The sequence below is a fragment of the Protomyctophum parallelum genome (assembly GCF_964188405.1).
Source record: "Protomyctophum parallelum genome assembly, chromosome: 1".
In the NCBI taxonomy this organism is placed as follows: domain Eukaryota; kingdom Metazoa; phylum Chordata; class Actinopteri; order Myctophiformes; family Myctophidae; genus Protomyctophum; species Protomyctophum parallelum.
In genome coordinates this window covers 2,758,976-2,773,169 of record NC_139697.1, presented here as the reverse complement: position 1 = coordinate 2,773,169, position 14,194 = coordinate 2,758,976, and positions in this window count along the sequence as shown.

Sequence of the window (14,194 nt, the reverse complement as noted above, 5' to 3'; positions counted from 1 at the left end):
AAAAACCCTACCGTCCGCACCACACCCCGCTACGCCGCTCGGCTCGGCTCGCTCCGCCTATACTAGTGCACAATGCTGCCTCGGTGATATCCCTCCGCCGCTGCCGCTGCTCAAGATGGCGAATGTTGTGGAAGGGAGGAGGGGGGGGGTGGGGGGGGGGGGGGGGGGGGAAGCGCCTTCTGCCGCACACCGGTTAATATAGGGCGTTCTGTTAGAATTATAACTTTATTTTTAATTTTTTTAAACATATGTTTATTGATTTTCTTTACAAATAAGTATTTTCAAAACAATTTACATATATGTCCCCCCCACATCCCCACATCCCCATGGCAGCATAAATACAAACAAAATCTTATCACAAAATGTTTTGACAACAATAAATAAAGAACAAAAATAAATAAATAATGACAAAACTAAAACTAAAACGAAAATAAAACACATCATACATTACATACAGTTAAACAAACAATGTCCGTAGAATTATAACTTTTAAATAATTGTCGTTTTTTTGGGGTTTTTTTGCACGTGTCGGGTGGTGAATGTCACACTCCACCCGAACGTGTGTTTTTTTTATTATTATTATAATTTTTTGTCGAGAACAATTTATTATAGACACAGCATTCAAACTTTAATGTTTTTTTTCTTCTTTTTTTTTCGTGACTTGGGTTTTTAGTGTAGTGGTGGGCAGTGTTGCCAGAGTTTCTGAGAGAAATAATAAGCAACCAGGTCCAGGAAAACAAGCCCAAAATAAGCAACATTTGAATTTAAACCTATAATATATACGGTTGATTATTATACAGAAGTAGTATATTATAGGTTTTTAAAGTGACTAGTATAATTCAAATACATCGGCTATTTGAAAATAGCAGATCTACAAGCTCACAACGCGGCGTTTGCTTGTAGATCTTCTATTATCATTATTATTATTATTATTTATATATTCTAATTCAAAATGGGTACTGGGGCTACCTGGCTGGCCCCCTGGGGCAAGGAAAATATTTGGGGGTCCGTGACCATCATGAAACTATTTGAGAACCACTGGTTTAAATAAAACAATATTGGGTGACAATATTATCACACGAAAAGATGAAATTACCTACCTAGGTTCCATCCTGGAGGCAAATCTTTCCTGTGATAAGATGGCCACCAACGTAATAAAAAAAAAGTAAACCAAAGAACAAGGTTCCTTTACAACAGGATCTCCGCACTGGTCAACAAAAACACCTTGAAGACCCTCTAACACAGGGGTAGGCAACATAAGAGAATATGTTTACGGCTCTACCAGTGATTCTCAACCAGTTTAATTTCAAGGACCCCCAGTTTGACATGCATTATAGGCTACGAAGCCCCCCATTTAATGGCATTTCTATCTCTGGGACCCCCAATTTATATTGTAAAATCAATGTTAATTTAACTCTGAGAGTGTACAAATGGAACCAAACGGACACCCTCAGAGTTACGTTTGGTTCCATGAACCATGAATGAGTGAGGGAGTGAGGGAGTGAGTGAGTGAGGGAGTGAGCGAGGGAGTGAGGCAGTGAGGGAGGGAGTGAGGGAGTGAGTGAGGCAGTGAGGGAGTGAGTGAGGGAGTGAGTGAGTGAGTGAGTGAGTGAGTGAGTGAGTGAGTGAGTGAGGGAGTGAGCGAGGGAGTGAGGCAGTGAGTGAGGGAGTGAGTGAGTGAGTGAGGCAGTGAGGCAGTGAGGGAGTGAGTGAGTGAGGCAGTGAGGGAGTGAGGCAGTGAGGGAGTGAGTGAGTGAGTGAGGGAGTGAGGCAGTGAGGGAGTGAGGCAGTGAGGGAGTGAGGGAGTGAGGCAGTGAGTGAGTGAGGGAGTGAGGCAGTGAGGGAGTGAGGGAGTGAGGGAGTGAGGCAGTGAGGGAGTGAGGGAGTGAGGCAGTGAGTGAGTGAGGGAGTGAGGGAGTGAGGCAGTGAGGGAGTGAGGGAGTGAGGCAGTGAGGGAGTGAGGGAGTGAGGCAGTGAGTGAGTGAGGGAGTGAGGCAGTGAGGGAGTGAGGGAGTGAGGGAGTGAGGCAGTGAGGGAGTGAGGGAGTGAGGCAGTGAGTGAGTGAGGGAGTGAGGCAGTGAGGGAGTGAGGGAGTGAGGGAGTGAGGCAGTGAGGGAGTGAGGCAGTGAGGGAGTGAGGCAGTGAGTGAGGGAGTGAGGCAGTGAGGGAGGGAGTGAGTGAGGGAGTGAGTGAGGGAGTGAGGGAGTGAGTGAGGGAGTGAGGCAGTGAGTGAGGGAGGGAGTGAGTGAGTGAGGCAGTGAGTGAGTGAGGGAGTGAGGCAGTGAGGGAGTCAGGCAGTGAGTGAGGGAGTGAGTGAGGGAGTGAGGCAGTGAGTGAGGGAGGGAGTGAGTGAGTGAGGCAGTGAGTGAGTGAGGGAGTGAGGCAGTGAGGGAGTCAGGCAGTGAGTGAGGGAGTCAGGGAGTGAGTGAGGGAGTGAGGCAGTGAGTGAGGGAGTGAGTGAGGGAGTGAGGCAGTGAGTGAGGGAGCGAGGCAGTGAGTGAGGGAGTGAGTGAGGGAGTGAGGCAGTGAGTGAGGGAGTGAGTGAGGGAGTGAGGCAGTGAGTGAGGGAGTGAGTGAGGGAGTGAGGCAGTGAGTGAGTGAGGGAGTGAGTGAGGGAGTGAGGCAGTGAGTGAGGGAGTGAGGCAGTGAGTGAGGGAGTGAGTGAGGGAGTGAGGCAGTGAGTGAGGGAGTGAGTGAGGGAGTGAGGCAGTGAGTGAGGGAGGGAGTGAGGGAGTGAGGCAGTGAGTGAGGGAGGGAGTGAGTGAGTGAGTGAGGGAGTGAGTGAGTGAGTGAGTGAGGCAGTGAGTGAGGGAGTGAGGCAGTGAGGGAGTGAGGGAGTGAGGGAGTGAGTGAGGGAGTGAGGCAGTGAGTGAGGGAGTGAGGGAGTGAGTGAGGGAGTGAGGCAGTGAGTGAGGGAGTGAGTGAGGGAGTGAGGCAGTGAGTGAGGGAGTGAGGCAGTGAGTGAGGGAGTGAGTGAGGGAGTGAGGCAGTGAGTGAGGGAGTGAGTGAGGGAGTGAGGCAGTGAGTGAGGGAGGGAGTGAGTGAGTGAGGCAGTGAGGGAGTGAGGGAGCGATGCGGGGCAGTAATGAGAAAGGATGATAATTATGATGGTGTGTAACTCATAAAGACAGTTATCTTCATTCCTGTCATTACTGTGTTAATCGCTGCGTTACTGTGTGTCAATCAATTTACTGTATCTCTCTCTCTCTCTCTCTCTCTCTCTCTCTCTCATACTACTCAATGTCGCTCAGGCTCAGGCTCACTCACTCACACCCACGAGCAAGCACGCACGCACACACGCACGCACGCACGCACGCACGCACACACACACACACACACACACACACACACACACACACACACACACACACACACACACACACACACACACACACACACACACACACACACACTGGACATTTAATGACTGGATGTAAACATGTTCGCTCTCTTTTTTTCCCCCCCGAGGCCTTTTTTTCCCCCTTTTTTTCTGTATCAAAAAGTAGCTTACAGGTATATCACATAATCACAAAATATACATTTGGAAACAATAAATAACACCTGAATATTAATATTGCTTTTCAAAGTCACAGAACGTCAGTGAGAAACATTTAAATTGAGGCAACAAAATACAATTTATTCCATCATAATCTATTCATGAATTGATTGAGAAACATAACAAAAAAAGCCAAATATTCAAAAAGGCCGATCTACAAGCTCACAGCGGATGGCATGGCAACGTGATGGGTGAGCTTGTACGTCTGGTATTTTAGCTACTTTTGTAATGGACAATAAGACATGCATGTTTGTCCTGATGAAGGGGTAACTCTAAAATACCTAAAACAACGTTATTGCTTTCATAACAAAGTGTTTTATTTGTGCGAGTCATAGTAGACACTAAACCCAAGCGTTTAGGTTCTAAACACTTATTTGTAACACTTTTTAAACGTGTCACAGTGTTTAGATTATAAACAGAAGAACATGTTTAATCTCCTGTAACACTTTTTAAACACATAAACGTGTTTAGTTTTTACAATCAAAGCCAGTCATATTATAGGTGTTTAGAATTTGAACACTAGGTGTTCTCGTGAGGTGTTTGAGTGAACTCGTGTTCTACTGTATTTTATGACCATTAATAAACATCTGGCATTTTATTATTACAAACTGGTGTTTAGGTTTAAACGCGTCACATGTTCCAGGGATTTACAGTGACACAGACAGTGTGTTAGGACGTTCTCATTTTGTATTCCTGCATGGGGTTCGAAAATTGACCGTTAACTTTTACAAGTCTGTAACTCTTACAGACAGTATACAAATTGGACCAATTAGGCAGTGTTGTTTTTGGCAGCAAATTTCAATTTTAGTTTAGTCATAATAGTCTTTGGACTGAAACTTCATTTAGTTTTAGTCACATTTTAGTCACCTGGAAATGTCTTAGTGTTAGTCTAGTTTTAGTCGACTAAATGTCATAAGATTTTAGTCGACTAAATCTAAAGGTGATTTAGTCGACCAAAATGGCCTTGATGCCGTTGTAATGAGTGTTTTTACACTGCAATTAGGTTCCCTTTGTACAGGGTTATACGGCCGGCCGGGGGGGTCTTTGAAGGGTCAAAGTTATGATTTTAAAAGCTGTTTTTATTTCGTAAATATATTTCCCCGCATGCTATCACTTGATTTCCTCTGCATTTGTTTTGTCTCCATTAGTATTGATCGTGACGTATGTATGTTCGTATGCATGTATGTATATATATATGATATATGTGTATGTGTATATGTGTACATTTACATGTGTATAGGTATGTATGTGTGTATGTGGCAGCGGTGGCCGAGTGGATTGCGGAGCGGGCTAGATATCGGAAGGTCGCCAGTTCGAATCAGCGGTCCGACACGTTAAAATTACCACTGTTGAAGTGCCCTTGGACAAGGCATTGAACCACTACCATGAAATGCTCCATGTGGGCCTGGCTGTAAACAAGTATCTGATGCTTAGTCCAGTTACCCTTGGTAAACTTGATTTACCAGAACGCATTTCTTCTTCTTCTTCTTCTTCTTCATGTGCGTGTTTGTGTATATATATGTATAATATTTCTTCCATTATTTTACTACTATGTTTGTTTTAACCTGATTGTTTTGTATTGTGTCACTGTTTGCAACCTTGTTTTGAAAAGTGCTCTAAAAATAAAATGTACTTACTTACTTACTTACTATATGACATGCCCACAATAAGGACACCAGGCTTACTGGCAAAATATTTCCCAGCTAGCCTCCATTATTATCCCATTCTGACCTGAGATCAGATTCATACGAGGTTTCCGCCGGACACACACTGGTCTGATGAACCCATTCTGACCTGAGATCAGATTCTAAAAATGTCAGTCGTTCTTCGATTTTTTTCAAAAATAGCAGACCTACAAGCTCGTATCGCGCCACTCGGTGGCGCGATACGAGCTTGTAGGTCTGCTATTTTTAAATAGATAAAGCATAACATGATACTAACACCAAAATGGGTGCCCGGTCAGAATGGGTTATTATTATGTAGTGTGTGTATGTATAGCTGCAGCATTGGTCCAGGATACTGTAGGTCAAAGTACATGCAGTCACTGTCTGAAAAGGGCGCTTACATTAATTATGCTTGCTGCAGGACACAGGAATTTAGACGGGTCCATTAATATTACTAGACCCGTGTTATTCACTTATAATTCCATCCATAATATGATAATAAAGTATGACTGTGAAGTGTATAGTGGCGCGTGACACTGGGGAGGCATACTATCATCCGACAGAGCATTGCTCCGAAGGAGTAATTGCTCCGAAGGAGCAATGCTCCGAGGTGCGCTGCGGGTCGGGAGAGGGTTGCGGTTAGGTTTAGGTGTCTGCCCCGGGGGAGGTTAGGGTTAGGGTGAGGGAGGAGGTAGGTTGTCGTTCGGACCAATGCTCCGTCGGATGAAAGTACTGCACTCGTGACAAGGACGAAAATCATGAGTCGCGCATATGCAGAGGGAATGAATATAGAAATACTAAGTACACGTTGTGAAGGGTTTCGACTGTACTTTAAGTTTAAGTTACACTTCTTGTTTTAGTAAGAAATTTTAATACTTTCACAGCACGGCAGGTTTTATGATGCTTGTATTGTTAACTGAGCCATTCAAATGGACTGCCATTGTAATGAGGCAGTCTATGTATTAATTGCCCACAAGGACTCAATACACATTCAATTTGCCATCTTATAACATCACAACGATCGTTGAATTTACAAGTTACAATTAGGTGGTTTAAGGTCAAGGTTGAGGTCAACACACTGTATTTAAGGCGTAACATGAGATCGAGTTAATCTGAAAGCTTGCCTCGAGCCATTTCACATCACTGGATTGTTACCTATAGAATGATTCTAAGTTATAAATGATGTAAATTCACATTGACGTTTTGGTATTTTGTGGCACGACACCTTAATTGGACCTTTTTCCCCCTTTTCATGTTTAATAATAATAATAATAATAATAAAACTTTATTTGTATAGCACCTTTCATGACATGAAATGCAGCTCAAAGTGCTTTACAGAACAATGGAGAATAAAAGAAAAGCAAGGCAACGACATTAAAAAACAAGCAGTAATGCAATACAGTGAGGACATGAATAACAAAAACTAAAATAAAAACAACTAAAATATCAATTAAAAGCAATGTTGTAGAAGTGGGTCTTGAGCTGTGCTTTAAAAATGTCTACAGAGGCTGCCTGTCGAAGGTACAGTGGGAGCTTGTTCCATACCGACGGCCCGTAGAAGCAAAAAGCTGCTTCCCCGTATTTTTTAGTTGCCATTTTAGGCAAAGCGAGCAGGCCAGCAGTGGAAGACCTTAGCGGGCGGTTTGGGACATATTTAGGCAGGCAGTCATGTAGGTAGGAAGGTTTGGGACATATTTAGGCAGGCAGTCATGTAGGTAGGAAGGTTTGGGACATATTTAGGCAGGCAGTCATGTAGGTAGGAAGGTTTGGGACATATTTAGGCAGGCAGTCATGTAGGTAGGAAGGTTTGGGACATATTTAGGCAGGCAGTCATGTAGGTAGGAAGGTTTGGGACATATTTAGGCAGGCAGTCATGTAGGTAGGAAGGTTTGGGACATATTTAGGCAGGCAGTCATGTAGGTAGGAAGGTTTGGGACATATTTAGGCAGGCAGTCATGTAGGTAGGAAGGTTTGGGACATATTTAGGCAGGCAGTCATGTAGGTAGGAAGGTGCGAGACCATTGAGAGCTTTAGATAAATTCACGATACAACCCACTGACTGCACACATGCATTTTCACTCACTGGACCCTCTAGTCCACCTTGGAAAGAGACCGTGGGTCCATTCACCGCTCCAGAACTGGAAAGAGACCGCGGGTCCATTCACCGCTCCAGAACTGAGAGACCGTGGGTCCATTCACCGCTCCAGAACTGGACCCTCTAGTCCACCTTGGAAAGAGACCGTGGGTCCATTCACCGCTCCAGAACCGGTCGCAGCCCACTTAGGCAGCGAGTCAAACCGCAGACCCGTGTTCAAACGCTAATAACTCCCTTAACCCATTCTGACCTGAGATCAGATTCATACGAGGTTTCCACTGGACACACACTGGTCTGATTAACCCATTCTGACCTGAGATCAGATTCTAAAAAATGTCAGTCGTTCTTCGATTATTCAAAAATAGCAGACCTACAAGCTCGTATCGCGCCACTCGGTGGCGCGATATGAGCTTGTAGATCTGCTATTTTTAAATAGCTAAAGCATAACATGATGCTGACACCAAAATGGGTGCCCGTTCAGAATGGGTTAATTTGATTAATTGATTGATTAATTAATTTAATATTGTCTATTAAAGCCGGACTTGTCAACCAATCAAGTAGTTGCAATTAAGACAGTTTGAAGTAGGTTTTCTTCGTCAAGATGATTTCTTGTAAACAAGACACCAAAAGGAGGGCTAAATGTGCAGACGCTGTACTTTTAGTGCACATAGTATGCCCTTATAGTATATGTTTGCATTAACAAAGTCCATTGTCATGCCAGCATCTGCAGGTGTACAAAATGTAAAATGATATTCTAAATGTGACTTACAGTATATGGAGCGTTTCTATTCTGAATTGACGTACGTTTGATAAAGGCATGGCTTATTCAAATGCATACCTGGCTGATATGACATTTCCTTATTCAAAATGTTGTTGTCAATGAGGCCAGATGGTAACCAAATGGACCCATATAGATCTTTAACTCTTGAGAGACGTAATGTTAAACCAAATGAGCCACGCTCTCGAGTCTCGAGTCTCAAGAGTCAAATTATAGAAGACTGTTAGAGAGAATGTAGAATGATCGTTATCTTGATCAACGTTTGCCTGCTGTTATCTCTCCTTATGGTAGGCTACCACATCAATACAGCATGGAATTGTGGACATAATAATCTTATCAAACGATCAAACAGAAATACTCATTTCATTTTGGGTCCGAGAGGCTAAATGTCATCAAGTTATACTTATAACTAGCCCTGAAACATGACATGATTATCATGACAGTCATGACTTAACTGCACCCTGTTTTTTGCGCTCGCTACATTTACAACTTTTACGTATATATAAACATTCAGATTTCAAATATAAAGTACTCACAAAGTGTCCCACGGGTGTTAGTTAGTTGCTGCACCAGCGATTAGAATTGCTGCATCCCGCGTTGTTTAATAAAAAGCATTTTTGTCCGAGCTCCCCGGCTACTTTTTTCAAACGGGGTTCGTTTGGGAAATCCACAGTTGCACACCGGGAGCGCACTCGCCTATTAGTCTGTATTGGCAGGGCGGTCAGCGTACCTATATCGAACACACCGAGTGCCACCCTCCTCCCGGCCGATAGGGGCGCGTAGTTGAAAGCCAATGGCAAAATAACAGCTCGGATAGAAATGCATTTTATTAAACAACGCGGGATGCAGAAATTCTAATCGCTGGCGCTGCTACTAACTAACACCCGTGGGACAAATTGTGAGTACTTTATGTTTGAAATCTGAATGTTTATATATACGTAAAAGTTGTAAATGTAGCGAGCGCCGAAAACAGGGGGCAGTTAAGCTATGACTGTCGAATGAATACGAGAGTCATGAACCATGGTTAACTTATAACCACCACAGACTATACGGCCCTTCTCCTGGGCATGTCCTACAAGGACTGAAACGGTTCAGCAAAGACCCGTAAACATTCGCCAACAATAGCCGCGCTCTACAAGCTCACACAACACATCGCTAAATAATAATACGCTGTGAGCTTGTGGATACGGCTACGTTTTGCTGAAACTATTTGGGTTTTCCTATACTTGTAAGCAGTGTTGTTTTTGACAGCAAATTTTGTTTTTTTTATATAGTTTTAGAATTTTGAATAGCTTTCATTTAGTTTTAGTCACAAGTGTCTATTTGTATGTCTCTAAATGCTTTGATGAATTGAACAATGTGGACCCTGTTGTAAACAAGTGTAATGCTTAATTGGGTCGTCCACTCACAGTTAACAGTCTTTGTATTGAGTTTGTGCTTAAAATGTACTGTAAATTCTACAAACTGTTAATAAATATTTCAATCAATCAAAAAAACATTGTATAGTCACCTGGAATGTTTTAGTCGACTAAATCTAGTTGATTTAGTCGACTAAAAGGTATGTCGACGGGCCTTGATGCCGTCGTAATGACAGTTTTTTTACACTTGCTGAAAAAAGCTGATCTACAAGATTGTAGATCTGCTGTCGACAAAAATCAAACGCAAAATCAACACTGCTTGTAATTGTAAGCATATGTAGCGTATTTAGGGCGATTCGTCCAACCGAATCACGATGTACGTCAGGGGCGACGTACAGCGCAAAAGGGGTCATATTTAAACATTTGATTTATACATTTCCAGAGTGTAGCATTTCCCACACAAAGCGGATGAGACGTTACTGTATACAGTGTACTGTACACAACTAGTCAACTACACATCCTACACACTCCTATACCTAACCGAGTAATGGAACGGTAATGGACCGTAATGGAACGGTATACTGGACCATAATGGAACGGTCATGTGCTTGAAATGTTAACGAACCCGACTTAATGCAAAGTCACATGTAGGCGATCATTATGTAATTCCATGCAATATAGACGTATTTCATTACCTCCTCGGAGGAGAAAAACAATAAATACCGTAAGCCATTTAAATAGATTTGTGGTGGTACTGTGTGTGTCAAAGTGATTCACCCCAGATATCTTTTTACCACGGGTTATTAATCATAATACAACAGCCCTGTGTGGAAATATGAAGAATGCAGCCCGAATGAGCTACCCGTGTGTGTGCGTTGACAGGGAAGGAAATTATTGTCTCCACCAGGCCGAAGGCATGGGGGGAGAGTATGTTTTGCACTCCGTCCGTCCGTGTGTCCGTCCGTCCGTCCGTGAGCAGCTAATCTCGCCCACCGTTAACCCGGTCGATGCCAAATTTGGCACACACACTCCCTGGATGCCAACGATGAACCTCTGCCCCAAACTTTCCAGAACGGCCTGTTATAGCGCCACCAGGAGGCCGCTTTGTGCAAAACAAGTTTTTGCACAGTACACCTACAGATTTTGTCCAAACATCACGCAAATTGGTACACAGTCTCTCTAGAGCCATTCAACGAAACCGGTCTTTCAGATTTCTCAGACTCCATCCTGATTGGTTAAGATTGGCTTCCAAAGTTCACAGGAGTGCTCAGTTTCAAACAAAATGCTGCAAATCATGAACACATCGCGTGATTTCCGTTAAATTGTGCACCCACATTCCCACTAGGCCGAGGACAAAATGCCACATGAACAATTTCAACTCAGCCTCAAGGTGGCGCTATAACTGGCCGAAAAGTGTTTTTACCTCTAACTGCACGGATCTGTGGATAACCTGGTGGAGACCTGTGCCCAGAAGGGCACTTTTTCTAGTTATTATAAAAAAAAATTACATTTTAAACGGTCGCAAGACCTAATAAAATAGCTTAAAATGGGAAATGTCGTCATGTTAAACAAGTCGCTATCTAGACATCATCAACAATGATTTGAGATTTGAATCTAAAGTAATTGGTTCACTGCATGGTTATTAGTTATGTGTGTGTGTGTGTGTGTGTGTTTGTGTGTGTGTGTGTGTGTGTGTCTGTCGACAATAGATACTTCACATCAAAGACCAATAAATCCACATGGATGATCTAAACCATTTCTACCCGAGCTCGTACAAAGGTATAGCCAAAATGAGGTTATACCTTTGAACACGCGCAGAGCAGTGGCGTGCACAGACATTTAGAGGGGCAGGTGCTCAAGTGAAACAAAAGGGCACCTTGTGCAGCGCGTGGAACCGGCATTGACCCATTCTGAACGGGAACCCCTTCAGGTTATTCTTTAGCTATTGAAAAATAGCAGATCTACAAGCTCGTAGCGCGCCACCGAGTGGCGCGCTACGAGCTTGTAGGTCTGCTATTTTTGAAAAAATCGAAGAACGACTGACATAGAAACATAGCTTTTTCAGAAGACTGTAATTTTCAAACAGACATTTTTAGAATCTGATCTCAGGTCAAAATGGGTTGAGAGTTATATATTTTGGGGCCTAAATAATATATTGGAAGCTTTTTATCAAGAATTGATCAATGTCACCATGGTCCACTGTGCAAAAAAAATAAAGGGTTTTTTTCTTCAAAAGGGGACATTTGTCCAGAGGGTGCTCTAGCACCCCCTAGTGTCTATCAGTGCACGCCGCTGAGCGCAGAGTGAAATCAAATGAACCCAGGATTTCGCCCCGTGCGCACACAACAATTAAGCATCATAATTAGGTCACTTCAGGACAGGTGGTGTTCTGCAACGGGACTCAAAAGGTCAAAGGACGAAGGTCAAAGGACAAAGGTCAAAGGACAGGACTCGGTCAAAGGACGACGAGAGACACTCAACAACTTTTGTTGAATCCGAATAAATACACCTTTTTAATTGACAGATCTGATTATACAAACGCCAACAAACGGAGCTCTGAAATAACAGGGACCAATCAGCGAGACAATGACTGTACATTCTGGTTGAACGTGATGTGACAGACCCCCCCCCCCCCCCCCCCCCCCCAAAAACCCATCCTGAGCCCCCACCCCACCCCACCCCACCCCTAACCCCTCCCCCACCGCATCCCCAACCCAAAGAAACTATGCAGTTGCATCACTCTACCGTTCCTATCTGTACAAATAAAGCTACCCATCCTCCCTCCCTCCGTCTCCCATCTTTTCTTCAGTCGTCTGGAGAGGTTCAAGCCTTTGTGTCGCATGGTGGTGGTGGTGGTGGAGACCAGTGTTGTTTTTGGCAGCACATTTTGATTTTAGTTTTAGTCATATAGTCTTTTGAATAGTTTTACATTTAGTTTTAGTCACATTTTATAGTCACCTGGAATGTCTTGGTGTTAGTCTAGTTTTAGTCGACTAAATGTCATAAGATTTTAGTCGACTAAAATCTAGTTGATTTAGTCGACTAAAATGTATTTTGGCGGGCCTTGATGCCGTCGAAATGACAGATTTTACACGAAAATAGTCGATCTACAAGCTCACAACACGTCGCGGCTATTTTCAACATGCAACCAAGTGTAAATTCACTTATACTGGATCTCTTGTCCACTAGTCCATTTTAGTCTAGTTTTTATTTCTTGACGAAATTGTCAGTATATTTAGTCTTATAGTTTTAGTCATCACATAGCTTAGTTTTCATTTAGTTTCTATTTAGTTTTCGTCAGTGGAAAAAGGTAGTCGACGAACATTTTTCGTCTTAGTTTTAGTCGACGAAAACAACACTGGTGGAGACTTGCGCCACGGCTGAATTCCAATAGCCAAATAAATCGTGGGCCACTCACTAACTCACTCACGCCCTTTGTCCCTCCCCGCGTTACGGTGACATTTGGTGGAGACTTGCCGAAATATGTGACCGTCTATCTATGTCGACTTCACCATAACTCACATGGAGATCTTTTAACCCGTTCTGGATAAAGGAACCCGTTTGTGTTTTAAGCGTTATACTTTAGCCATTGAAAAATAGCAGACCTACACAAGCTACGAGCTTGTAGGGTCTGCTATTTTTGAAAAATCGCGACAATGTGGCGCAAATCTTTGAATATATATTCTTTCAGAGCGAACGTTTTTAACTAAATGTTAAATGTTAACTAATGTGCTTCTGGGGGGGGGGGGGGGGGGGGGGGGGGGGGGGGGGGGGGTCCCTGAAACAAGATATTTTCAGATGGAAAGTCAGCGGCCAATTACATATATTCTTGGGGGTCCTTGACATGAAAACGGTCATGATTTTATTTTTATTTCTTTCGACGTCAGGTCTAAATGGGTTAAACACAGATAGATTGAGCACAGCAAAACCCAAAATTATTTACGTTCGGGACCTACTTCAGGAGGAGCGAATTAAGGGGAAATCTCGGGGCCCGAGATTTCGGGGCATTTGGAATCCAGACGGGCCACATTCACACGGTCGGCCCACCAGGGGGCGCACCTTCCTTCCACGCGAGACATGGTGCTCGTCAGCGTGTGTGCTGTAGTGTAGGTTTGTAGTCAGTTTGTAGTCCGTCTGTGTGCTGTAGTGAAGGTTTGTAGTCAGTTTGTAGTCCTTCTGTGTGCTGTAGTGTAGGCTTGTAGTCAGTTTGTAGTCAGTTTGTAGTCCGTCTGTGTGCTGTAGTGAAGGTTTGTAGTCCGTCTGTGTGCTGTAGTGTAGGTTTGTAGTCCGTCTGTGTGCTGTAGTGTAGGTTTGTAGTCAGTTTGTAGTCCTTCTGTGTGCTGTAGTGAAGGTTTGTAGTCCGTCTGTGTGCTGTAGTGTAGGTTTGTAGTCAGTTTGTAGTCCTTCTGTGTGCTGTAGTGTAGGCTTGTAGTCAGTTTGTAGTCAGTTTGTAGTCCGTCTGTGTGCTGTAGTGAAGGTTTGTAGTCCGTCTGTGTGCTGTAGTGTAGGTTTGTAGTCCGTCTGTGTGCTGTAGTGTAGGTTTGTAGTCCGTCTGTGTGCTGTAGTGTAGGTTTGTAGTCAGTTTGTAGTCAGTTTGTAGTCCGTCTGTGTGCTGTAGTGAAGGTTTGTAGTCCGTCTGTGTGCTGTAGTGTAGGTTTGTAGTCAGTTTGTAGTCAGTTTGTAGTCCGTCTGTGTGCTGTAGTGAAGGTTTGTAGTCCGTCTGTGTGCTGTAGTGTAGGTTTG